Source organism: Petromyzon marinus, unplaced genomic scaffold (assembly GCF_048934315.1).
Source record: "Petromyzon marinus isolate PM22_M1 ecotype Great Lakes invasive population unplaced genomic scaffold, UKy_Petmar_22M1.pri1.0 PM_Scaffold_34, whole genome shotgun sequence".
Taxonomy (NCBI): Eukaryota; Metazoa; Chordata; class Hyperoartia; order Petromyzontiformes; family Petromyzontidae; genus Petromyzon; species Petromyzon marinus.
Genome location: NW_027423324.1, coordinates 581,704 through 606,206, shown reverse-complemented (window position 1 = coordinate 606,206; position 24,503 = coordinate 581,704). Strand labels below are relative to the sequence as shown.

Here is a 24,503-nt window from a genome sequence, read left to right as displayed (position 1 = left end):
AATTACCTAAATTATCAACAGAAGGTGTATATCGGATTAATTGCTTTGTGGCAGATGCTATATTGGACAGGCTGGACGTAACATCAGCGTAAGACTTAAAGAACACCAAATAAATATTAAATTATCTCAAACACAACTGTCGGTAGTGGCAGATCATGCTTGTCAACAAGGACACTCAATTTATTTTGATCACGTTGAAGTGTTGTGCAAAACTAATTATTACTGGCAAAGACTAATTAGATAAACCATTGAAATTGAGATAAATAGAAATAACTGTATTCGCTCTGACAGCTACAGGCTTAGTGCGGCCTGGAAGCATATTATTAAATAATACATATTACAATCCCTTATAGGGGAAACAAATACTAATTAACTGATTACAAACGTAGCATATAATTACAATAACACACATTACAGCTCATTACTAATCTACAACTCATTACTAATCATAACCATTGACTGATTACCAATCGATTATATAATTACAATACCCCCCCCTCCGCCTCAAATCACTGCACCTGAATGAGTTAAATGATGACGTCACCCTGCTGCTGCTCTATTTAAGACCGGGAGCAAGTGAAGGGCTTCACCATTCTGGCGAATTGCCGGATGATGCTGGATGTAATTACCAGAGAAACGGCGTACTCAAAATTTTTAAATGTTGTTGATTCACTCTTCAACACACCGGTGGGCTAAAGTAGTGAACTATTTGTCCTTTGTCAACGTGACACTTTTTTTGCTGATTGGCCGTGTCGGGTGGTGGAGGGTTACGACACATTTATAAATAACGTAAACTAGCCCAAAAACGTTTATCATGAATAATATTGGTCGCGAAAGCCTACGTGTTACACGGGGGATCTTTATATTTGCTGTTGGCCTCTGTATATGCTCTATAGGGGCTCGTAGTATTTTGTGTATGCAGAGTGTATTTGCTACAACAAATTTCGCCACGCTGGTCAATGCGAGTTGGTGGTTAAATGGAGGGGAGGGGGGATGAGGGAACCATCACTTTTTCAGATCTAAATTCAACACCGATGCCATCCGTGGCCTGGAGCCACTCCTGGGTCAGGGGACCGCACCTCTGAGAACCACTGCGCGAGAGGAACAGAGCAGGCAGTGGTCGTGCAGAGCAATGTCGTTCTCCTGCACCAGTTCCTGAAGACAAGAACACAATGCAACGCCAGCACCGACTATTTTACGCTATGCTTATGTGTATGTATGTAGAACTTGTGTCGCACCGTAATGGTCATTAGTTCATTTCATATAGCTTCATTCAAGCAATTGCATACCACAACGCTGCACATCTATTATGCAGTTCCGTATTAAAAAGACGATAAATAAAACCCCACTGCTTAGGAAAAAAGAAAGTTAATGCGTAAATAACGAGAAAAAAGTGCATAACAAGAAAAAATAATTCGTTTTCAATGTAGTAAAGTGGTGTAGTGGAGTGTATAATTGCGTAGTGTATAATAATGTAGTGTATTGTGTAAAGTAGTGCAGTGTATAGTAGTGTAGTGTATTGTAGTGTAAAGTGAATATAACTGATCACAACGGGACCATGTGTGTTGTGCTTGCTCCTACCTTGCCCTGTCCTCATCCCTGTCTCTTGTAACACGCCCTAGGAGCTCCCAACCATGAACCACCCCGAGTCCGTCTTCTTCGTAACGGTAATGGCGGTGGCGGTGCACGTGACTAACTCAGGTAAGAAAGATGGAGTGGAACGTTGGTGAACAACATAATTCAGCGTGCGTGTGTGCGTGCTCTCCAATGCGCGCTCCTTCGGTTGTTTAAATTCGCGATAGTAATGGTCGCGCCCAGTGCCGGATAATCCCAGTAGGAAAAAGATGCTACGTGTGTAGCTATGGGCCCCGCACTTTCAAAGGCCCCGCGCTAAATGCTTTCAAGCTTTCAATTCCGGTTCAGTGACTCTGCACTTGCTCTATTACTATAGTACTATACTGCTTTTAACTTTTACGAACGACTTGGTGTTTAAGGTTAGCGATTTGTCGTATTATCTGGATCTATAGCGAATGAAAAAATACAATTACTTTACTATGCAAGTTAAAAATGTGTGTTTTAATATTTACGTGGTTTTTTTTATTTATGGCCCTTTTATAAAATGTGCTACAGGCCCCGCACAAGCTTAATTTTGCACTGGTGGCGCCCATGCCAGGGTGGCTAGGAAATGTTAACTACCTCGCCTGGTATACAGAAGGTCGTGGGTTCTATTCCGACTCTGACGCATGCTGTATATTTGGAGTTTGCATGTCTCTCTGATCATCATCACGGTGGCTAGGAGATATCAACTACCTTACCTGGTATGCAGGGTTGTCGTGGGTTCGATCCCAACCCTGAATCCTGCTGTATATGTGGAGTCTGCATCTCTCTCTCTGATCATCATCACGGTGGCTAGGAGATGTTAACTACCTCGCCTGGTATGAAGGAGTTTGTGGGTTTGATTCAGACCCTGACTCCTGTATATTTGAAGGTTGCATGTCTCTCTCTCTCTCCGTGGTCGACATTACCTGGTAAAATAATATCTCAAAACATCTCAGGCCCTGTAGTCTGTGGTGAGACCACGAGGCTTGCATAGCGGCTCCATCGCTTGATGCGACAGGCAAGAGTTGTGTCAGCCGTGTTACTCTTAGCAACCACGCGCATTTTGATGTGGGGCATGGGTTGTGAGTTAGAAATAAGCTACACACACCTGATAAGATCCGTTCAATCATTGCGTTATTCATGTCCGCTGTAGATTAATGATACAGCTTTATTTATATCAATACGTTTGTGATGAAAATAAGCTGAGTTAAGAGTGGTGGTCCCGTGGTTGTATGTACGTGTGTATGCATGTTGAACCTCTTTCGCACCATACGTACAGTAGTCAACCGTGCTAATCGGAGGTGTGGCGGAATGACAACCAACTAAATGCAAAAATCAGTTAGAAAGAAATGAGTTGTCAATCTGTATTATGTAAAAGTGCACAGTTCCAGTGGCTTCCCAATTTCGGAAGGAAGAGCATTCCAGACAGCCGCAGAAGCACATCTGAAAGTGCGCGATGCAATTGTTCGATGGAGACCCAAAAGCCGCCGCTGCGAGGATGACCGGAGTTTGAGTGATGGTTTATGCTCCTTGACGAGATCAGCAAGGTATTGTGGTTCATTTGGGGCAAGCGCACTGTGTGTGTAATGAGTACTCGGCGAACACTGGGACTGACAGTGGCATCAACGACAGTGGCATCAACGACATTGGCAGTGACGACCTCCTCAACCACGCGTGACCCTTTTATGTCTTCAATCGTTTCCCCCAATTGTGTTATCAACGTAATATCACGAGATACGCAACCTCACAGCGACCTCTAGAATCCTCTTTCAAAAGACATCTGACTCACACGATAGGGGGCAGCACTTCCCCACCGACTCTGCCACCCAGAGTAATTTTCGGCAGTAAACCCTCTCTCTATCCGCGAATGTAACGTTCTTGAAAATGTATCGTGAATTAAACATTTTGCAAATCCAGAAACCTTGGTTCCACCTGGGAAAAAATGGGGGGTTATGTTCCTGTTACGAGTGAACATGGGGGGGGGGGGGGAGTAATGGCAAATGTTTAATAACGATGGCTACGATAAATAATGAACTGCAAATAACATATAATAATAATATTAGGGTTTTTCCCCTTTTTTCTGGAAACAAAACTGGAACCTTTTTACGAGGATTCATATCTGCATTAACCACAATACCTGCAGTCAAAATGCAAACAAAAAACATACTATGATAATATATGCATTGTCCTTGAAACTGATTGGTCCACACCAAGGGACGGCTTTGTTTTGAGCATCGACCCAATTCGTGCCCGACCAGATGGCGCCAAAATGCGTACAGCTCAAAGACAATGCACTATCAAAGTAATGCGGGCTCGGGGTGAGCATCTACATCATTAGACCTCCTTTGCCAGTACCAAAATTTGAAAATAGGATTTTCCCCCTTTTTTCTGGCAACAAAACTGAAACCTTTTTACAAGGATTCATGACTGCATTAACCACAATACCTGCAGGTCTCACTCCAGCGCTGTCCTCGAGACAGTCTGTTCCCTTCACCTGATGAAGGCCGCTTGTGTTGTGGCCGAAGCGTCGTGATTGTTGTTTTATTTTTTAACTACGTGACTTTACCGAATATAACCAAAGAGTATGGATCCTTGCAGTCACGAAAGCTTCAAATCTAGAATTGAGGTCTAATGATGTAGATGCTCACCCCGAGCCCTCATTACTTTGATAGTTCATTGTCTTTGAGCTGTACGCCTTTTGGCATCATCTGGTCGTGCACCAATTGGGTCGAGGCTCAAAAGAAAGCCGTCCCTTGGTGTGGACCAATCAGTTTCAAGGACAATGCATATATTATCATAGTATATTTTTTGTTTGCATTTTGACTGCAGGTATTGTGGTTAATGCAGACATGAATCCTAGTAAAAAGGTTTAAGTTTTGTTGCCAGAAAAAGGTAAAAAACCCTATTATTACATTTTGGTACTGGCAAAGGAGGTCTAATGATGTAGAAGCTCACCCCGAGCCCTCATTACTTTGATAGTTCATTGTCTTTGAGCTGTATGCCTTTTGGCGTCATCTGGTCGAGCACGAATTGGGTCGATGCTCAAAAGAAAGCCGTCTCTTGGTGTGGACCAATCAGTTTCAAGGACAGTGATAGATTATCATAGTATGTTTTTTGTTTGCATTTTGACTGCAGGTATTGTGGTTAATGCAGACATGAATCCTTGTAAAAAGGTTTCAGTTTTGTTGCCAGAAAAAAGGGGGAATACACTATTATTACATTTTGGTACTGGCAAAGGAGGTCTAATGATGCACAGAACATCTTTTTTTCTTTCATAACCTTTGACTATTATGATTTGACGACGATTTATAAAATATATAACAAAGTCAACTGTAAGTACAAAGTAAAACATGCACAAGAGCGAGTTCAGGACAAAGCGCGTGGTCCAGAGAGAGCACGCCTCATCTTCACAGCGGAATGTTTCAAAAGTAGTAAAACTCTGCGGTTTGTCGGCACTTTCATACAACTCTAGAATGCTGAAGTCTGCCAGTTTCGGGAATAGGGAATTATTATGCATTTAGTAACTCGTGAATGTGCGTCACTAGAAATTTCCAGAAGCTTGCGCATACAGAAAGTTATACTGTATTAATTTTCCAGAGATTAGACTTTAATAAGGTATCTGTGTGTGTGTGGAGATGGCATGGTTTGCTGATGCTTCCAGGCTGCTCATATTCAGCCATTAAAGTTCAATGCTGGTGGTCTCTGCATTCATTTTGCACATTTTTCTTTATGTAGCAAATAGACCCATTCAGCACATGGCGGCTGTTGAAGGTGAAGATGTGCTCCTTAACTGTTCAACATCGTCCACAATAGACCGCGTGCGATGGAGATGTGGACAGTCTAACACAACGGTGAGTATTGCAATCTCTCATTACACGTGGTGTTACCAATTTAGCACACTTTAGGGATAATCAGCCCAGTGCAATATCCGTCTGTATTGCTACACACACACAGTGTGCATGTCACTCGTGCAGAATGTGCCGTATACAAAATAACTAGCTTTTTAACCGGCGTTGCCAAGGCCAAAAAAATATTTCAAAACTACTCTTCAAAATCTAACAGCAGTCTGGACTGACTGTGGTGGTACCTGCTATGATTACAGCAGTGCATACTATGGTGGTACCTGCTATGATTACAGCAGTGCATACCGACTGTGGTGGGACCTGCTATCACGACAGTAGTACATGCTGACTCTACAGCAGTATTTATCCACTTTTTAGCACAAAGTACTCACCTGGCAGAGTGGCGTGGTGAGGCCTAGTCCGTGCAGAGCCTCTGGCCTCGTCGAGATTGTGCAGCTGGCCGAGGTGACACTTAGGCAGGCTGGGGCTGGGCTGCTACCGCTGATCCCCCCCCCCCCCACCATGATTTCTCTGGCCGCACTGCAGTAATATCTAAGGCCTATAGTGGTAGCATCTAGCGACTGTATAGTAGTAATTACTGCACTCATCGGGGTGGGGGGGGGACATCACACAGTGAAGAATTTACCTCGGCGTTGTGTCTATTTAATGTATATAGATAAAATAATGTTATGAAATACATTACGAGTAAACGATCTCCAGGTCTACTATTGCTTAGGCCGAGGTTCCTTTCAGAGATCTCTCTCGTCAGTCTAAGCCAGTGCTTCTTAACCTTTACTGCATCCGTTGGTTTTCAATCATTAAAATAATATATAATGTTCGTAAATACATAGGTTTGATTAAACAAAGTAGCTGTACTTACATGCCCGCGCCTAATTTGTATTTCGATGATTTACCATCTCGCACCCCCAGAAATGGCATCTCGCACCCCCATGGGGTGCATACACCCCAGGTTAAGAACCACTTGTCTAAGCTGTCCAGAGATCCCATTCAGAGATGGGGTGCATGCACCCCAGGTTGAGAACCACTTGTCTAAGCTGTCCAGAGACCTCAGCAGCTGGTCGTATGGACAACAAGATGTGTTGACCTCCAACTTCCTTTGGGCTCAATGATAGCGAGACAGTGTTACTTCTCGTGGGACTAAATATCAGCTGCCCCCTGTTTGCCAGGGGTGGTGGGGGGGGGCAGTGATGTGTGCAGTTATCTGTATGTGTGTAGTGTATAGTAGTGTAGTGTTTAGTAGTGTAGTATAAGGTAGTGTATAGTATACTATGTATGTGTGTTGAACTTCTTTGGCACCGTACATAGCCAACCACACTAACTGGAAGTACAGGGGGGAAACAAACTAAGACACAACGACAAGAAATGAGTTGTCAATCAGCTGCAGCTGTTTGGTTGTTGTTGTAACGACATCTGTGAAAAAGAGCTCCAATAGCGCAACGGATTCCTACAGACTAAATAAATGTTCTGATTTTGTTTTTAATGTTGCTGGCTATAAAATAAAACGTTAATCTTCCGTGCGACGCTTTGGCATCGCCCTTAATGTCAATGCTAGATTAGAGGAGTGATTGTCTCTTGTAATTAGCTCAGCTTTCTACAAGTTCAGAAATATAGCCTGATATGCCCCTTTGAAATAGTAGCGGTGTAGAGATTCTGTATCATGCGCTACTATAACCTCAAGGATTCACGATTGCAAACTGCTGTTTGCTGGACTGCCCGAATAGCTTCTTCATTGTTTCTATTTCTGTGCAAAATGCGGGCTGCTAGGGCTTCTTGGTGGACAAGGTGAATTGAGATCAAACATCCCCAGTGCTCAGAGTTCTGTAATTGGCTACCGGGTACCGCATTTTGGGTTTCAGTCAAAATCCTTCTGTTAACACAAGGGATTTTTTTTTTGCTGTGAGATGCTCTATGTAAAAGAAGGTACATTAAAATTCTACCAATGTTTTAGAAGCGTTAACTAATAATACATGTGGAAACTAATATAGTTGCGCAAATAAAAAAAATGTCGATTTTAACCCCAATCTTTCAAATTATAGGGATGAAATGTTTAAACATAATTCGACGTTACATTCCATCATACGTTTTGAATGGTTCAATCAAAATATGACAGCAGATTTCCAATAGAGCTCTTCCACATAGTTTTTGGGAGTGTGGAACCAGCCGACTGGTATGAATAAACACTAATGTGCATCAATTAAAACAAATTGCTAAACGTGTAATATATCTTGTTCGACAGATATTATTTCGTGGCATTCAACGTGTCACATACTGCAACCCATCTCTCTACTACGTGGTTTTCTCTGGGAACCTGAGCAGTGGAAATGGCTCCATCACTCTGGCTTCAGTCCCAGCGAACGCGAGTGGAATGTACCACTGTTTTCTGGAAACAAGCACAGCTGATCGTCATGAGATGGTTTACAATTTGACAGTAACTTCTCAAGGTAATTCCACAAAGCTTGAGATGTAATGTCTGCATATATAAATTCACATTAACCATTCACTCGATGTAAATAAAGTACACACGTTGTGGTTTTAGTTTGTAACAATTATAGTGGTGCATCAATTAGTATGTCTGAACATCACAAAACATTCATATTATTTGTGTAAGCAAGAATCGATTGTATACCTGCACGCGTGTGTTCTACGTATTCGGTTCACTTTTCTCCGAAGATACTAGAGGCCGCTTCATTCAAAACAATGTAAAGAAAATAGATTCCAGAATAAAATCACAATCCTTGAATCGCAACAATGCATGATACTATTAATCTTAATCATAACAATTTTTTTTCTCTCTCCCAATGTTAACTCAGATGCACTGTAAAATCTCAAACTAGCTCAGGCAGCTTGGCACCAAAGGTTAAATCCTTGCTTGGGGAGGGGAACTCGGCCATCATCCTTCAAAGGGTTGACTAAATGAGAACTACTTTGTGGGGAAATAAATTAATATTTACATATTTTTAAGGAGGGCCACGGTGGCGAGATGTTATCTTCGTCGAAGGTTGAATCTTGACCCTGACACCTGCTGCTGTATATTTGGAGTTTGCGTCCCTCTCAATCTCTGTAGTCGCTTCGATTTTTCTCCGGGTACCTCCACATGCAAATCAACATCACACGTTTAGATAACTGGCTGCTATAAATTCCCAAGTGATGAGCCCCTTTGTTGAGCTATCATTTATGGCCAAGTCACTTATGTAAAAAAAGAGCTACATAGCTTAGTGGAGCCTGACCTGGTAAAATACAAAATAATACTCTTTGGTTCTTTCGGTAAAGTCACGTAGGTAGAAAAAAGAATAGATCACGATGTTTCGATTGTGTTGCGATCAAAACGTCGTCATCTGTTATATTTTTTCTACCTACGTGACTTTAGCGAAAGAACCAAAAATATGGATTCCTGCAGTCACAAAAGCTTCAAATCAAGATTTGAATTTTTATTTTATTATGTTATGTGCACAGAATAGGTGGCAGGTGGCTCCAGAGCCACAACATTCATTTACCGGGATGTCAAGCGATAGCTAAATAGAGAAATACCGTTGACTGCGTACTTATTAACTCTTGATGGAAAACTCTGTCAAATCGCAGAGCGTCTGTAGCCTGGAGTTTGATACAGACCATTGCTAATTTATCACAACCAGCTTAAACGATTGTCCAACAAGAGGTCTCCTACAACGCCCAAGCTATAATATAAAAAAACAAGTCCTCAACATTGACAACCAATTCACGGCTCTTTCAAAATGAGCAACTGACAGACTGGGACCCAGTTTCTTCTCGACTCTGTAGCACAACGGCGCAAGGATACAAACGCAAAACACGACTACAAGTCTTCACGAAAGACTTCACGAGGAACCGAGGGCAAAGCAAGACTCAGATCTGGGACGGCCGCCATCAGTGGTCAAGATGAGAAAGCTGCAGCGACACGGGAGCGGTGACTCTCTCAGATGGGTAACAAAGCGAGCCATTCCCTTTTACCCACTTCGGGCATCTGTGGCCGGAGCCTACCGCAATTCGCTCCTGCCACACTTATGATGCTTAGTGGCCACCTGGGTCAGTGAGGTGAATAGCTTGCTGGGGTGGGGGGGCAGGAGGGGTCAAATGGGCGATGTGCACGGCGGTTCTTTGCCCTCGCGACTGCTCCCAATTTGCTCTTGTAGAGAGGCTGGGATGAAGACCTCACCATCGAACAAAGACAGTCGTATGTATGCACGTATGTGGAACTTATTTTGCACCGTGCATTGCCAACCGTGTTAACTGGAGGTGCGGAATGGAGGTAAAACCGCATCGTGCAGCGCTTTCAGATGCGGCCGCTGCTCCTTCTGCAGGGCCCCTCCGGAACGCCCTCCCTCTCCTCCCTCTCCTCCCTCCCACCTTTGTTTATGAAACGTCTGCGCGATCTAGCCCACAACAGCTTAACAATATATTTGTCGCGGAAGCCTACAACGTCTTGAATTGAAGTAATATTGTGCACACGCAAATAGGTAGATTGTTTAAAGCTTATCGGCTTACGTTTGTCTTTGAAAGTGTTTAATCAGCAATACGGATCCTGTACTGGTATCTTCCAGGACAAATCACTATTTGAAATTTTTCAATTAATACTTTTTTATTGCTCTGGCGTGTATCTTCAACGTTTGTTCAGCACTTTTATAACTTAAATTGTTTCATATTCTTAGCTCTTTCGGTAAAGTCACGTTGAAGCGAAACAATGAAATAATAAAATATATATAAAACAATAAAAATTCTCACGACGTTTCGACCATAACGCCTGATGACCGTTTGCGTTATGGTCGAAACGTGAGAATTTTTTTTATTGTTTTACAAATTTTATTATTTTATTGTTTCACTTCAACGTGACTTTACCGAAATAGCTAAGAATATGGATTACTGCAGTCACGAAAGCTTTAAATCAAAATTTAAATTGTTTCCCCAATTCGGTAAGCCCCTAATAGCAACATATCATTTTGCTGAAGCTTCGTTCCTGCAGGATCATATTTACAAGGGTCGTCGTGTTACAGACAGATAGACAGAAATGGCTTATGCATTATCATCTTCAACGTCAATTGTAGAAAGGTTAATTTAAGCTAATTTTAAACTATTTTAACCAGGTATGGCCCACTGTGTTACTTAATATATATGCCAACCAAAGAGCATCGCCCATTCTACGAGAATTTGACATTGCGAAAGGAGTAAGACAGGGCTGTATACTGTGTCCCTACCTATTCAATTTATACAGTGAGCGTATTATGCGAGAGGCAGGCCTGGATTGCATCGAAACAGGCGTGAAGATTAGAAGCAGAAGAATAAACAACTTAAGAGATGCTGATGATACCACCCCACTATCAAATAGCAAAGCTGAAATTATGACCCTGTTGGTAAATGTTAAAGAAGCTAGTGGGAAGGCTGGGCTGTGGCTCAATCTCCAAAGGATTAAGATGATGGCGACAGAACCACTAAACTCTTTTGTCTGGAAAATGCATCAATCAAAGTTGCGAAGAACGTTGTCTTCCTGTGCTCCTTGACTGCTGAAGACGGAGAATGTAGCCACGAGATCAGTAGGCGGTCAGTTCTCAGGAGAATAGCCATGTCACAGCTAAATAAGATAGGGAGAGACAAGGGCATTACCATAAGCACCAAGAAGAGACTTGTCAAAGTTCTGGTATTCCCTGTTGTCGTATATGGATGGGAGTTGTGGACGCCGAGATTGAGTGAGAGAAAGAGGATCAGAGCATTTGTGGTGCTGGAAAAGAATGCTACATAAACCACGGACAGCCAAATATCAAACATGTCCGTCCTGAGAGAGATCGGTCCCGCTCTTCCACTCGAGTCCTTATTCATGAAGCAGAAATGTACTATCTTTGGACACTTTATGAGGACCTCTGGACGAGAGGAATCAGTCTTGCTTGGGAATGGAGAAGATATCAGGGTCAGAGGTCGACCTTGGAGGAGATGGATGGACGACATCAAGAACACCACTGGCCATACACTTGCCCAGCTACGAGAGGCAGTGAGAGACAGGTTTGGATAGGAGAGTCTGGTCGTGGATGTCACCAGAGGTCGATTTCGACCTGACGGCGCAAGGTGAAGAGGTGAAGGCCCACTGAGCTATATAGCTCTTTTTTCAGAAGCGATTTGACGGCAAATGATAGCTAAACAAAGTGGCTCATCATGTGAAAAATTTATAGCAGCCAAATACTCTAAATGCGTTTATGTTGATTCAAAATGTGGAGGGAAAAATCCGAAGGACCCAGAAAAAAATCCACGTGACCACAGGGAGAGAGACGCGCAAACTCCAAATTTCTAGCAGGCGTCAGTCGAGATCGAACTCACGACCCCTGTATACCAGGCAATATATTTAACATCTCCTAGCCACCACCAATCGCGCTGTCCCTTTCTCTGCAACAGGAACCGCTGCTACGACGCATGCAGTGACATCGCCGGTGCCATCGACGGTGCCATCGACGGTTTTGCCTTTTCGCGCCAAAGAGTTCATCGCCATAACCACGTGGGCTCTGATCTTCCTTCTGTTGCTGATGGTGCTTCTCTACCGGTGCCACCACCGCTACCACAGCAGGAATTGGTGTTGTTGGAGGACAATGAGAAGTCATTTCAGCCGTGGTGATGGTGATGGTATTGATGATAGTGGTGGTGGTGGTAGAAGGAAGGGAGACTTGGGAGAGACGCAGCACCCTGGTGGAGAGACTCGTCGCTTAGAGGAGATGGAGACGAGTGAGGTGCGTGAAATATATCCATCTCAATAATTTGATAACTCAATTATTCTTCTTCACAATTTTGGCTATCACCTGATGAAGCTGGTTGGTGATGTTATCACCAGAGAAACGTCACAGTATTTGAATTGTAAATGTTGTGGGTTGACTTTCCAACACACCGGTGTGCTGAGGTAGTAAGTAATTAGCATGTTTTGTTGACGGACAACCCTTACTAGTTGGCTGTGTTGGGTGGTGACGGGTTTTAACGACACATTTATATATTTACGTGATCTAACCCAAAAAACATCTCTATAATGAGTGCTGACTCTATGGGTGGCAGTGCTGAGTCTATGGGTGGCAGTGCTGAGTATATGGGTGGCAGTGTTGAATCTATGGGTGGCAGTGTTGAGTCTATGGGTGGCAATGTTGAGTCAGGTGGTGCGATCTAACCCACAAATGTTTTATCATGGATAATATTGGTCGCGAAAGCCTATGTGTTCAACTAATTTCTTCAGAACTGCTTTTTGTATTTAGTTTGTTGTCCTTCCTCTGATAAGCATGGTTGGCTATGCACAGTGTGAAAGACGTTCAACACCCATGCATGTGTAGTGTCGTCTGTGTGTGGGGGTGGCGTGCATCGTAGACACAGCCAGCCGAGCTCACGCCACCACTCGGGCTCCCTCTCTCTCTCACACACGACCCCGCTGCCGCGTGCCCCGTCCCAGACATGACCCTGTCCGCGTTACACCGGTGGCGTCGACGGAGACAGCCCAATGCTATCTGGCCACGCAATGATTGGGCGGCTTGGCTCCGCCCTAGCCGCGCCCCCCTTCTCAAACCCTCCAGAGCAGGGGTCGGGAACCTATGGCTCGCGAGCCAGATGTGGCTCTTTTGATGATTGCATATGGCTCGCAGATAAAACAAAATATTCTCACTTGTTTTAATCCATCCATCGATTTTTCACTGCGCATGTCCTGTTCAGGGCTGCAGGAGCAATTGTCCATTATTTTAATTGGATGATACTGGCCTACGTTTGCCGTTGCTGGGTAAAACAGGTAAATGCCCCCTTTTGAATCAGTCTGAGACTGCGTCTGCTCGGTCATTAGCTCAAAGCTAACCCTTCGACGAAGAAGATGGCGAAAAGAAAAAAAGACGACGAGTATCGTACATTTCAGGACGAATGGACCGAAGAATTCGCCTTTGTGGAGAGAGCGGGTTCTGCGGTGTGTCTAATTTGCAATGACAAAATTACATCGTTGAAACGGTCGAATGTAAAGCGGCACTTCGACACGCGCCACGCTACCTTTGCATCAAAATACCCTGCGGGAGACAGCAGAAAGAAAGCGTGCCAAGAGCTTCTGAGCAGGGTGCAAGCTAGCCAGCAGCAACTCCGCGTATGGACCCGGCAAGGTGACTATAATTCGGCTAGCTTTGCTGGTTCTTTAGCAATAGTGAGGAACGGAAAACCATTCACAGATGGCGAGTATGCTAAAACGTTCATGCTGGATGTAGCCAATGAACTTTTTGATGATCTTCCGAACAAAGACAAGATAATCAAATGGATACAAGACATGCCTCTGTTGGCAAGAACTGTTCATGATCGTACCATCGTGATGGCAAACAAAGTGGAGGAAACGCAAGTGAAGGACATAAATGCAGCGCCGTTCTTTTCTCTGGCTTTGGATGAGTCAACAGACGTGAGCCATTTGTCGCAGTTCAGCGTGATTGCAAGATATGCTGTTGGTGACACACTGCGCGAAGAAAGTCTTGCTGTTCTGCCATTAAAAGGGTCCACAAGAGGTGAGGATTTATTCAAGTCTTTCATGGAGTTTGCTCAAGAAAAAAGTCTACCTATGGATAAACTTCTCTCAGTGTGTACTGATGGTGCTCCGTGTATGGTGGGGAAAAACAAAGGATTTGTGGCGCTTCTCCGTGAACATGAAAATAGACCCATCCTAAGTTTCCATTGCATTATACACCAGGAGGCACTTTGTGCTCAGATGTGTGACAGGCAGTTTGGCGAAGTGATGTCGCTGGTCATTCGTGTGATCAACTTTATTGTTGCCCGAGCCTTAAATGATCGCCAGTTTAAAACACTGCTGGATAAAGTTGTAAATAACTATCCTGGTCTGCTTTTGCACAGCAATGTGCGTTGGTTGTCAAGAGGGAAGGTGCTTAGCCGTTTTGCGGCTTGCCTGAACGAAATCCGGACTTTCCTTGAAATGAAAGGCGTCGGGCATCCTGAGCTAGCCGACACCGAGTGGCTCCTCAAGTTTTACTATCTCGTAGATCTGACTGAACATCTGAACCAGCTCAACGTGAAAATGCAAGGCATTGGAAATACAGTGTTATCCCTTCAACAAGCTGTATTTGCTTTTGAAAACAAGCTGGAGCTTTTCATCACGGATCTTGAAACAGGTCGTTTACTACATTTTGAAAAACTGAGCCAATTTAAAGATGCATGCACAGCAAGTGAGCCCATTCAAAACCTTGATCTCCACCAGCTAGCTGGCTGCACATCCAGTCTCCTACAGTCCTTCAAAGCACGCTTTGGAGAATTTCGTGAGCACACTCGTCTTTTTAAGTTCATCACCCATCCAAACGAGTGTTCACTGAACACAGCCGACCTGAATTACATCCCTGGTGTCTCCGTCAGAGATTTTGAAGCAGAAGTGGCTGACCTGAAGGCCTCAGACATGTGGGTGAATAAGTTCAAGTCACTGAATGAAGATTTGGAAAGAATCACACGACAGAAAGCGGAGTTGGCGAGCAAGCACATGTGGACAGAAATGAAAAAACTCCAACCCGAAGACCAGCTGATTCTCAAAACTTGGAACGCGCTTCCTGTCACATACCACACACTGCAGCGTGTGAGTATTGCTGTATTGACCATGTTTGGATCTACGTATGCATGTGAGCAGTCATTCTCACATCTTAAAAACATCAAGTCCAACCTACGATCACGTTTAACAGATGAAAGCCTCAACGCTTGCATGAAGCTTAACCTCACCAAGTACCAACCCGACTACAAAGACATCAGCAAATCCATGCAGCACCAGAAGTCGCATTAATGGTGAGTGTTATAACAACATTATTTAAAATAATAAATTCAGAGGCTTATTATACTGACATTTAGTTGAATTCACTTTTAAAATATATTATATGGCTCTCACTGAAATAAATTTCCAAATTTTTTGCTTTCATGGCTCTCTTAGTCAAAAAGATTCCCGACCCCTGCTCCAGAGGGTTCCAGGGGCTTCCACACGAGGTCTACCATGACCCTTGCCCCAGTTCCTCTGCCCTGCCAGCACATCAGCGTATATACTCAGCGGCGTGTGTGCAAAGTGCCCACCTGCAGTTGCTGCTGCTGTCCAACAGTCAGCCCTATGTCACTGCACATGCATAGACTCAACACTGCACATAGACTTAACATTGGCCTTAGACTCTACGATACCCATACACTCAACACTGCCCATGGAGTCAACACTGCACCGCAGCAACATCCTGCATCACATTGGAACCGTGTAGTTTGCTGTGCTGCCCTCTCCTGCCCTATGCAAATGAGTGGGTCAGTGAGTGGTTGAGTGAGTAGGTGAGTGAGTGGGTTACTGAGTGAGTTGTGGTGACCTAGAGTGTGGTGGTTGAACAGTGTAGGTAAGACAGTCAGTGTCTGGTAGTCCTCACTATAGGTGGGCCAGGGGACGATCAACAAAGTGAGTCTCATGGGCCACTGTGACCATGTTCGTACCTAGAGAAAAATGATAAGGAAGTGAGTGAGTGAGCGACGGATTGAAATACATCAGTGAGCGCTGGATCATAAATCAACCTGAAAGCTGCTTTACTCTGAACTGTATGGGTGAAGAAGTGGGTGAGTGAATGAGCTAATGAGTGACTGGGTGAATGCATAAATGCAGGGTGAATGAGTAAGTGCTGGGTAAATTATTAATGGGAAAATTATTAAGTGTCTAGCTGAGTAAGTGGCTAGCGGCAAGAATGACTGGCTGAGTGAGTCAGCGAGTGACTTGAGTAAATCACTGAGTGCTGGATAATTAATTGGTCACTCCAACTGCTGCTCCCATCTGAATTCTACCATGTGTAGCAGTGAGGTAGCAACTGGCAGGTCCTGCTGCTGCTGCTCCACAATTCGAGATACGGTGACAGCAGCAGCAGGATTCCATCTTCGGCCGAATTACTCCGTTTTGTGTGGCTGCCTAATAAGAGCATCCCAGAAGTATATCTGAAAGCGTCCGATGCCCTCACCGTTTTTGCCCGATGGTAAGCCAAAATCCACTGCAAGGATGACCGGAGTCCACGTGAAGTTAGTTTCTACTCCTTAACGAAATCACCAAGGTATTGTGGTTCATTTGTGGGAAGAACTTTGTTTGTGTAATGAGTGCGACCTTATAATGTACTCATTCGGAAACTGAAAGACATTGCAGCTCAGCGAGCAGTAGAAAGACACGGTTGGATCTTGCAGTACCCATTAAACTACGAAATCAGCGACCCGAGGTCTATTACAGCTCATAGCCAACACGATTATTTGAACCCGAGGTCGAATAAGCCTCGAATGAATATCTGGTGTGGTTATGTCAAAACATGGCCACTGGAGAGACAAAGGTGGTCGGGCGTGGTGTTGGCCACCCATCCTCTGTGTGCTTTCCCGACCTTCGCAAGTGCTTCTTGCTAACAGTACTTGCCCTAAAGATATGTTTATTGTCTTTTTACAGATCGTGTACGCAAGCCTTCAAATGGAGCGTCTAACGCCTTGCACGCAGCCTCGCCGACCTCCCGGGGAAGACTTTATGGTGTACGCGACCATTGCGGCATTAAGTGAGGAGAAAGAACTTCCAGACTGAAAGGAGTCGCGAGAATAAACAACAACAGCAGCAAAGTTGGACATTGCCTCAACCGCCAAACTGAACTTTTATTTACCAGGTAAGGCCCCACTGAGCTACTGTATATAGATAGCTCTTTTTCAGAAGCAACCTGGCCACAAATGACAACTCAACGAAGTGGCTTATTAAGTGGAAATGTATTGCAGCAAAACTCTAAACGCATGTTTCTGAATGTGGAGGGAAAAACCAGAGGACCCGGAGAAAAATCCATGAGACCTCGCTGAGAACATGCAAACTCCAAATATACAGCAGGCGTCAGTGTCGGGATCGAACCCACGACCTCCTGTAGACCAGGTGAGTTTGTTAATATCTCCTAACTACCACGGCAGGAAGAAGAATGACAATCTGCTGCCTACCGTGTGTCAATAGACTGGCCAGGGGAGGCTCTCCTCCCCCATGTGGCCTGTTATGAACCATACTTCAAAGCTGTTCATCACGGGGTTTGGTGGAAGACTGGGAGGTGTCCACCACTGGTGTTCGAATGTCATCAGCGATAGCCTCTGGACTGTGTGTGTGTATGTAGGGAGCGGTAGTGTAGCAGTTAGCGCGCTGCGCTATGAACCTGGCCACCCGGGTTTGATTCCCGATCACGGCCAACACTTGTAACGATTAATCTGAATGCCACCTCGGGAGGTAAAAGCGCCCGGACGTGGTGCTGGCCACCCACCCCCTTGTGTACCGTGCTGGCTTTCATTAGGTGCTCGTTAACAGTACTTGCCCCAAAAATCTGTAAGGCGATTTGGGGGATGTTTATCTTTGTTTGAGACTCATTAATCAGTAATCATGAAAAAATCTGTAATGAATTAAATCACTTTTTTACGGGTAGTACTTGACTTACGAACGGTTCCGTTCCTGACGAGCCTTGCATAATTTGAATGGCTCATATGTCGCGACAAGAATGTGGTGCTGTATTTACATGTGCATAGGTCAGTGTTATAAATGTTATGAGTCAACAAAAGGGAAGCATTGTTAAACTCATAAATGAGAAAAAAATGTACATTTGCATGTAATACTGTAATAAATACTTTTGATTTAAAGCTTTCGTGACTGCAGTAATTTATATTCTTAGTTTTTTTCGGTAAAGTCACGTTGAAGGGAAACAACAAAATAATAAAAAAATATATAAAACAATGAAAAATTCTCACGACGTTTCGACCATAACTCAAACGTTCGTCTTCAGGTGTGTTGGTTTGCATAAATGTATTTTTAAATGGCGCATTTATTTATTTATAAAAAACGTTAGCGCCACGCGCAACGATTTGGCAGTTTATTTAGGACTAGTCCATCTATATTCTGAAAAGAGGAGGGGGGAGACGAATTTTTTTTTATAATGTATGCTGTCTGAAAGCCACTGTAAGCGTGAACAATCAATTAAGACCTGAAATGGTTTATCAAATCTTTCCAATGATTGCTAAGATAGAATCCATCTTCTCGGTTGAAATTGTCTCTGTGCTTGTATATGTGGATAGCCTCATGAACGAATCTCTCATGGAAGCCAGATGGCTTACAAAGAACCTCTGTCTTGGAAAAGTCAATGGCATGTGAGCCTACTGAATTAGAACAATGATCTGCCACGGCCGAGGTGTTGGTCCTACCGTGTTTAAGGTCTGCTTTGTGTTCACGAATGCGGTCCGAGACATGGCGTTTGGTTTCTCCAATGTAACTACTACCACAGAGGCAACTTAGTTTGTAGACACCAGGGTATTGTATGTCCGGAATCACATCTTTTACAGACGGAACCAGATCACGGATTTTATGTAATGTGTTGAAACGGACCTGGATCTTGTGTTTATTCAAGATTTTGGAGATCTTTTTTGTGATCCCCGCAATGTAGGGTAAAGTGATGGTTTTGAAAGGCTCCTCAAGAGGGTTCTTCTTCATGGTTTGAGTGATAGCTTTGCGGATTGTATAGTCGGAGTAACCATTAGCCCTAAGAGCTTGGTGTACGTGTTTGAGTTCACTGCTTATGTGTTCCTGGTTGGATATGCATTGGGCTCTATGATACAGAGTCTTGATGAGAGAATTCTTCTGTGATGGATGGTGGTGGGAATCCGGTTTCAGATAAGCATCCGTATGGGTAGCTTTCCTGTAGACAGAGTGGCTCATTGAACCATCAGGTCTCTTTTTAATTAGGACATCCAAAAAAGGTATCTTGCCATCTATTTCGACTTCCATGGTAAATCTGATGGCTGGGTGTATGGAATTGATGTGGTCGAAGAATTGGTCTAGAGCAGGCCGACCATGTGGCCAGATGACAAAAGTGTCATCCACGTACCTCTTCCATAAGGTTGGGCGCAGAGTGGCAGTCTGGATGGCGTCAGTCTCAAATTTCTCCATGAAAATGTTAGCTATAACTGGAGAAAGGGGGGAGCCCATTGGGGTGCCCTCAGTTTGTTTGTAGAAAGTTCCATTCCAAGTGAAGTATGTTTTGGTTAAACAATGTCTCACCAGGGGGGGTACCTCAGTGTTTAGTCCTTGATGAACCAAGTCTTCAATGATTGCAATGGTGTCAGGTACAGGAACCTTGGTGAATAAGGAAACTACATCAAAACTCACAAGCAGGTCGTCTGGGTACAGGGAAATAACCTTAATTGTCGATACCAGGTGAGTAGAATTTTGTACCACAGAGGTGGTCTTTCCAGTGAAAGGACGCAGGATTTCAGACAAAAAACGAGCAAGTTTGTAGGTGGGGAGCCGATAGTAGAGACTATGGGACGAAGGGGTGTATCTACTTTATGTATTTTTGGTAAGCCGTATAATCTTGGTGGCCTGTCAGCAGAAGGTTTCAACGAAAACTGTTTAGATTGATCAATTAATGCGGTTGAATCAGAAATTATTTTGTTGGTTTGTGTGACGAGGCTGTTGGTGGGATCTCTTTTTATTTTTGTATAACTACCATCGTCGAGTAATTCTTTAATTTTGTTGTTGTATTCTATTTTATCCATGATGACAGTAGCATTGCCTTTGTCAGCTGAGAGGACTACAATATCATTCCTCTTTCTTAATTTATATAATTCAAAACGCTCATCTTTGCTGAGGTTGCTAGCTGGCATCTGGCATCTTAGCGTTTTTGAGGGTTGCAGCGATTTCAGATCTTGCTACTTCTGCAGCGATGTGACCCAGGCCCCTGAGAGCAACGTCTACTTGGGCAATTATATCATTAACTGGTATGTGTTTAGGTGTGACTGCAAAGTTTAGACCTTTAGCTAAAACGGATTTCAGACCATCGGAAATAGAACTGTTACTGCGATTAATTACGACTTTATTAACGTCTAACTTTTTGGTGTGTGGGTCCGGTCTGTTGTTGAAGAGGAGGTTAAATTTGGAAATCAGGTTTTCCTTACATTTGGTCGACATAGTAGCAGCTGAAGAGGCAGTCATATTGTCTACATGTTCCCAATCCGATGTGGACATTGTTGCCGTCAATGATAAGTGTGATTTGTAGAGTGTCTTGTCTAACTGATCTAGTTCGGTGCGTATAAGTCTGATTTTTTCTGAGATAAGAGCTAAGCTAGTTTTGAAAAGAATTCGTTTCGCATTAGAAGAAGTTACAGCAGCAGAGGTCAGTGTAAATGCGATTGGTATTACCCCAGAGTCGCGGCATCTCTTCAGGAAGGTGAGAGACTCGATCAGCTGAGCTTTCTTATCCCGGAGTTTGTTGAAGGATCTTAAAGTTTTGTGAAAACCCTCCCCGTAGAGGCGATTAAATTTTGATTTAAAGCTTTCGTGACTGCAGTAATTCATATTCTTAGTTTTTTCGGTAAAGTCACGTTGAAGGGAAACAACAAAATAATAAAATATATATAAAACAATAAAAACTTCTCACGACGTTTCGACCATAACTCAAACGGTCGTCTTCAGGTGTGTTGGTTTGCATAAATTTATTTTTAAACAGCGCATTTATTTATTTATAAAAAACGTTAGCGCCACGCGCAACGATTTGGCAGTTTATTTAGGAATAGTCCATCTATATTCTGAAAAGAGGAGGGGGGAGACGATTTTTTTTTATAATGTATGCTGTCTGAAAGCCACTGTAAGCGTGAACAATCAATTAAGACCTTAAATGGTTTTTCAAATCTTTCCAATGATTGCTAAGATAGAATCCATCTTCTTGGTTGAAATTGTCTCTGTGCTTGTATATGTGGATAGCCTCATGAACGAATCTCTCATGGAAGCCAGATGGCTTACAAAGAACCTCTGTCTTGGAAAAGTCAATGGAATGTGAGCCTACTGAATTAGAACAATGATCTGCCACGGCCGAGGTGTTGGTCCTACCGTGTTTAAGGTCTGCTTTGTGTTCACGAATGCGGTCCGAGACATGGCGTTTGGTTTCTCCAATGTAACTACTACCACAGAGGCAACTTAGTTTGTAGACACCAGGGTATTGTATGTCCAGAATCACATCTTTTACAGACGGAACCAGATCACGGATTTTATGTAATGTGTTGAAACGGACCTGGATCTTGTGTTTATTCAAGATTTTGGAGATCTTTTTTGTGATCCCCGCAATGTAGGGTAAAGTGATGGTTTTGAAAGGCTCCTCAAGAGGGTTCTTCTTCATGGTTTGAGTGATAGCTTTGCGGATTGTATAGTCGGAGTAACCATTAGCCCTAAGAGCTTGGTGTACGTGTTTGAGTTCACTGCTTATGTGTTCCTGGTCGGATATGCATTGGGCTCTATGATACAGAGTCTTGATGAGAGAATTCTTCTGTGATGGATGGTGGTGGGAATCCGGTTTCAGATAAGCATCCGTATGGGTAGCTTTCCTGTAGACAGAGTGGCTCATTGAACCATCAGGTCTCTTTTTAATTAGGACATCCAAAAAAGGTATCTTGCCATCTATTTCGACTTCCATGGTAAATCTGATGGCTGGGTGTATGGAATTGATGTGGTCGAAGAATTGGTCTAGAGCAGGCCGGCCATGTGGCCAAATGACAAAAGTGTCATCCACGTACCTCTTCCATAAGGTTGGGCGCAGAGTGGCAGTCTGGATGGCGTCAGTCTCAAATTTCTCCATGAAAATGTTAGCTATAACTGGAGAAAGGGGGGAGCCCATTGGGGTGCCCTCAGTTTGTTTGTAGAAAGTTCCATTCCAAGTGAAGTATGTATTGGTTAAACAGTGTCTCACCAGGGGGGGTACCTCAGTGTTTAGTCCTTGATGAACCAAGTCTTCAATGATTGCAATGGTGTCAGGTACAGGAACCTTGGTGAATAAGGAAACTACATCAAAACTGACAAGCAGGTCGTCTGGGGACAGGGAAATACCCTTGATTGTCGATACCAGGTGAGTAGAATTTTGTACCGCAGAGGTGGTCTTTCCAGTGAAAGGACGCAGGATTTCAGACAAAAAACGAGCTAGTTTGTAGGTGGGGGAACCGATAGTAGAGACTATGGGACGAAGGGGTGTATCTACTTTATGTATTTTTGGTAAGCCGTATAATCTTGGTGGCCTGGCAGCAGAAGGTTTCAACGAAAACTGTTTAGATTGATCAATTAATGCGGTTGAATCAGAAATTATTTTGTTGGTTTGTGTGACGAGGGTGTTGGTGGGATCTCTTTTTATTTTTGTTTAACTACCATCGTCGAGTAATTCTTTAATTTTGTTGTTGTATTCTATTTTATCCATGATGACAGTAGCATTGCCTTATGGAAGAGGTACGTGGATGACACTTTTGTCGTCTGGCCACATGGCCGGCCTGCTCTAGACCAATTCTTCGACCACATCAATTCCATACACCCAGCCATCAGATTTACCATGGAAGTCGAAATAGATGGCAAGATACCTTTTTTGGATGTCCTAATTAAAAAGAGACCGGATGGTTCAATGAGCCACTCTGTCTACAGGAAAGCTACCCATACGGATGCTTATCTAAAACCGGATTCCCACCACCATCCATCACAGAAGAATTCTCTCATCAAGACTCTGTATCATAGAGCCCAATGCATATCCGACCAGGAACACATAAACAGTGAACTCAAACACGTACACCAAGCTCTTACAAGCATGGTTACTCCGACTATACAATCCACAAAGCTATCACTCAAACCATGAAGAAGAACCCTCTTGAGGAGTATCTACTTTATGTATTTTTGGTAAGCCGTATAATCTTGGTGGCCTGGCAGCAGAAGGTTTCAACGAAAACTGTTTAGATTGATCAATTAATGCGGTTGAATCAGAAATTATTTTGTTGGTTTGTGTGACGAGGGTGTTGGTGGGATCTCTTTTTATTTTTGTTTAACTACCATCGTCGAGTAATTCTTTAATTTTGTTGTTGTATTCTATTTTATCCATGATGACAGTAGCATTGCCTTATGGAAGAGGTACGTGGATGACACTTTTGTCGTCTGGCCACATGGCCGGCCTGCTCTAGACCAATTCTTCGACCACATCAATTCCATACACCCAGCCATCAGATTTACCATGGAAGTCGAAATAGATGGCAAGATACCTTTTTTGGATGTCCTAATTAAAAAGAGACCGGATGGTTCAATGAGCCACTCTGTCTACAGGAAAGCTACCCATACGGATGCTTATCTAAAACCGGATTCCCACCACCATCCATCACAGAAGAATTCTCTCATCAAGACTCTGTATCATAGAGCCCAATGCATATCCGACCAGGAACACATAAACAGTGAACTCAAACACGTACACCAAGCTCTTACAAGCATGGTTACTCCGACTATACAATCCGCAAAGCTATCACTCAAACCATGAAGAAGAACCCTCTTGAGGAGCCTTTCAAAACCATCACTTTAACCTACATTGCGGGGATCACAAAAAAGATCTCCAAAATCTTGAATAAACACAAGATCCAGGTCCGTTTCAACACATTACATAAAATCCGTGATCTGGTTCCGTCTGTAAAAGATGTGATTCCGGACATACAATACCCTGGTGTCTACAAACTAAGTTGCCTCTGTGGTAGTAGTTACATTGGAGAAACCAAACGCCATGTCTCGGACCGCATTCGTGAACACAAAGCAGACCTTAAACACGGTAGGACCAACACCTCGGCCGTGGCAGATCATTGTTCTAATTCAGTAGGCTCACATGCCATTGACTTTTCCAAGACAGAGGTTCTTTGTAAGCCATCTGGCTTCCATGAGAGATTCGTTCATTAGGCTATCCACATATACAAGCACAGAGACAATTTCAACCGAGAAGATGGATTCTATCTTAGCAATCATTGGAAAGATTTGATAAACCATTTCAGGTCTTAATTGATTGTTCACGCTTACAGTGGCTTTCAGACAGCATACATTATAAAAAAAATTCGTCTCCCCCCTCCTCTTTTCAGAATATAGATGGACTAGCCCTAAATAAACTGCCAAATCGTTGCGCTAACGTTTTTTTATAAGTAAATAAATGCTCCGTTTACAAATAAATTTATGCAAACCAACACACCTGAAGACGACCGTTTGAGTTATGGTCGAAACGTCGTGAG

At 43.5% G+C, this 24,503-nt stretch overlaps 1 long non-coding RNA gene across 1 annotated transcript; it reads left to right on the top strand.

Annotated features, from left to right (window-relative positions):
- Nucleotides 1–713: 713 nt before the first annotated feature.
- Nucleotides 714–18,411, top strand: LOC142923217 (uncharacterized). Its single transcript, XR_012940614.1, has 5 exons — nt 714–1,701; nt 5,335–5,450; nt 7,699–7,903; nt 11,856–12,184; nt 16,888–18,411. It is a non-coding gene; the product is annotated as an uncharacterized LOC142923217 (long non-coding RNA).
- Nucleotides 18,412–24,503: the final 6,092 nt, after the last annotated feature.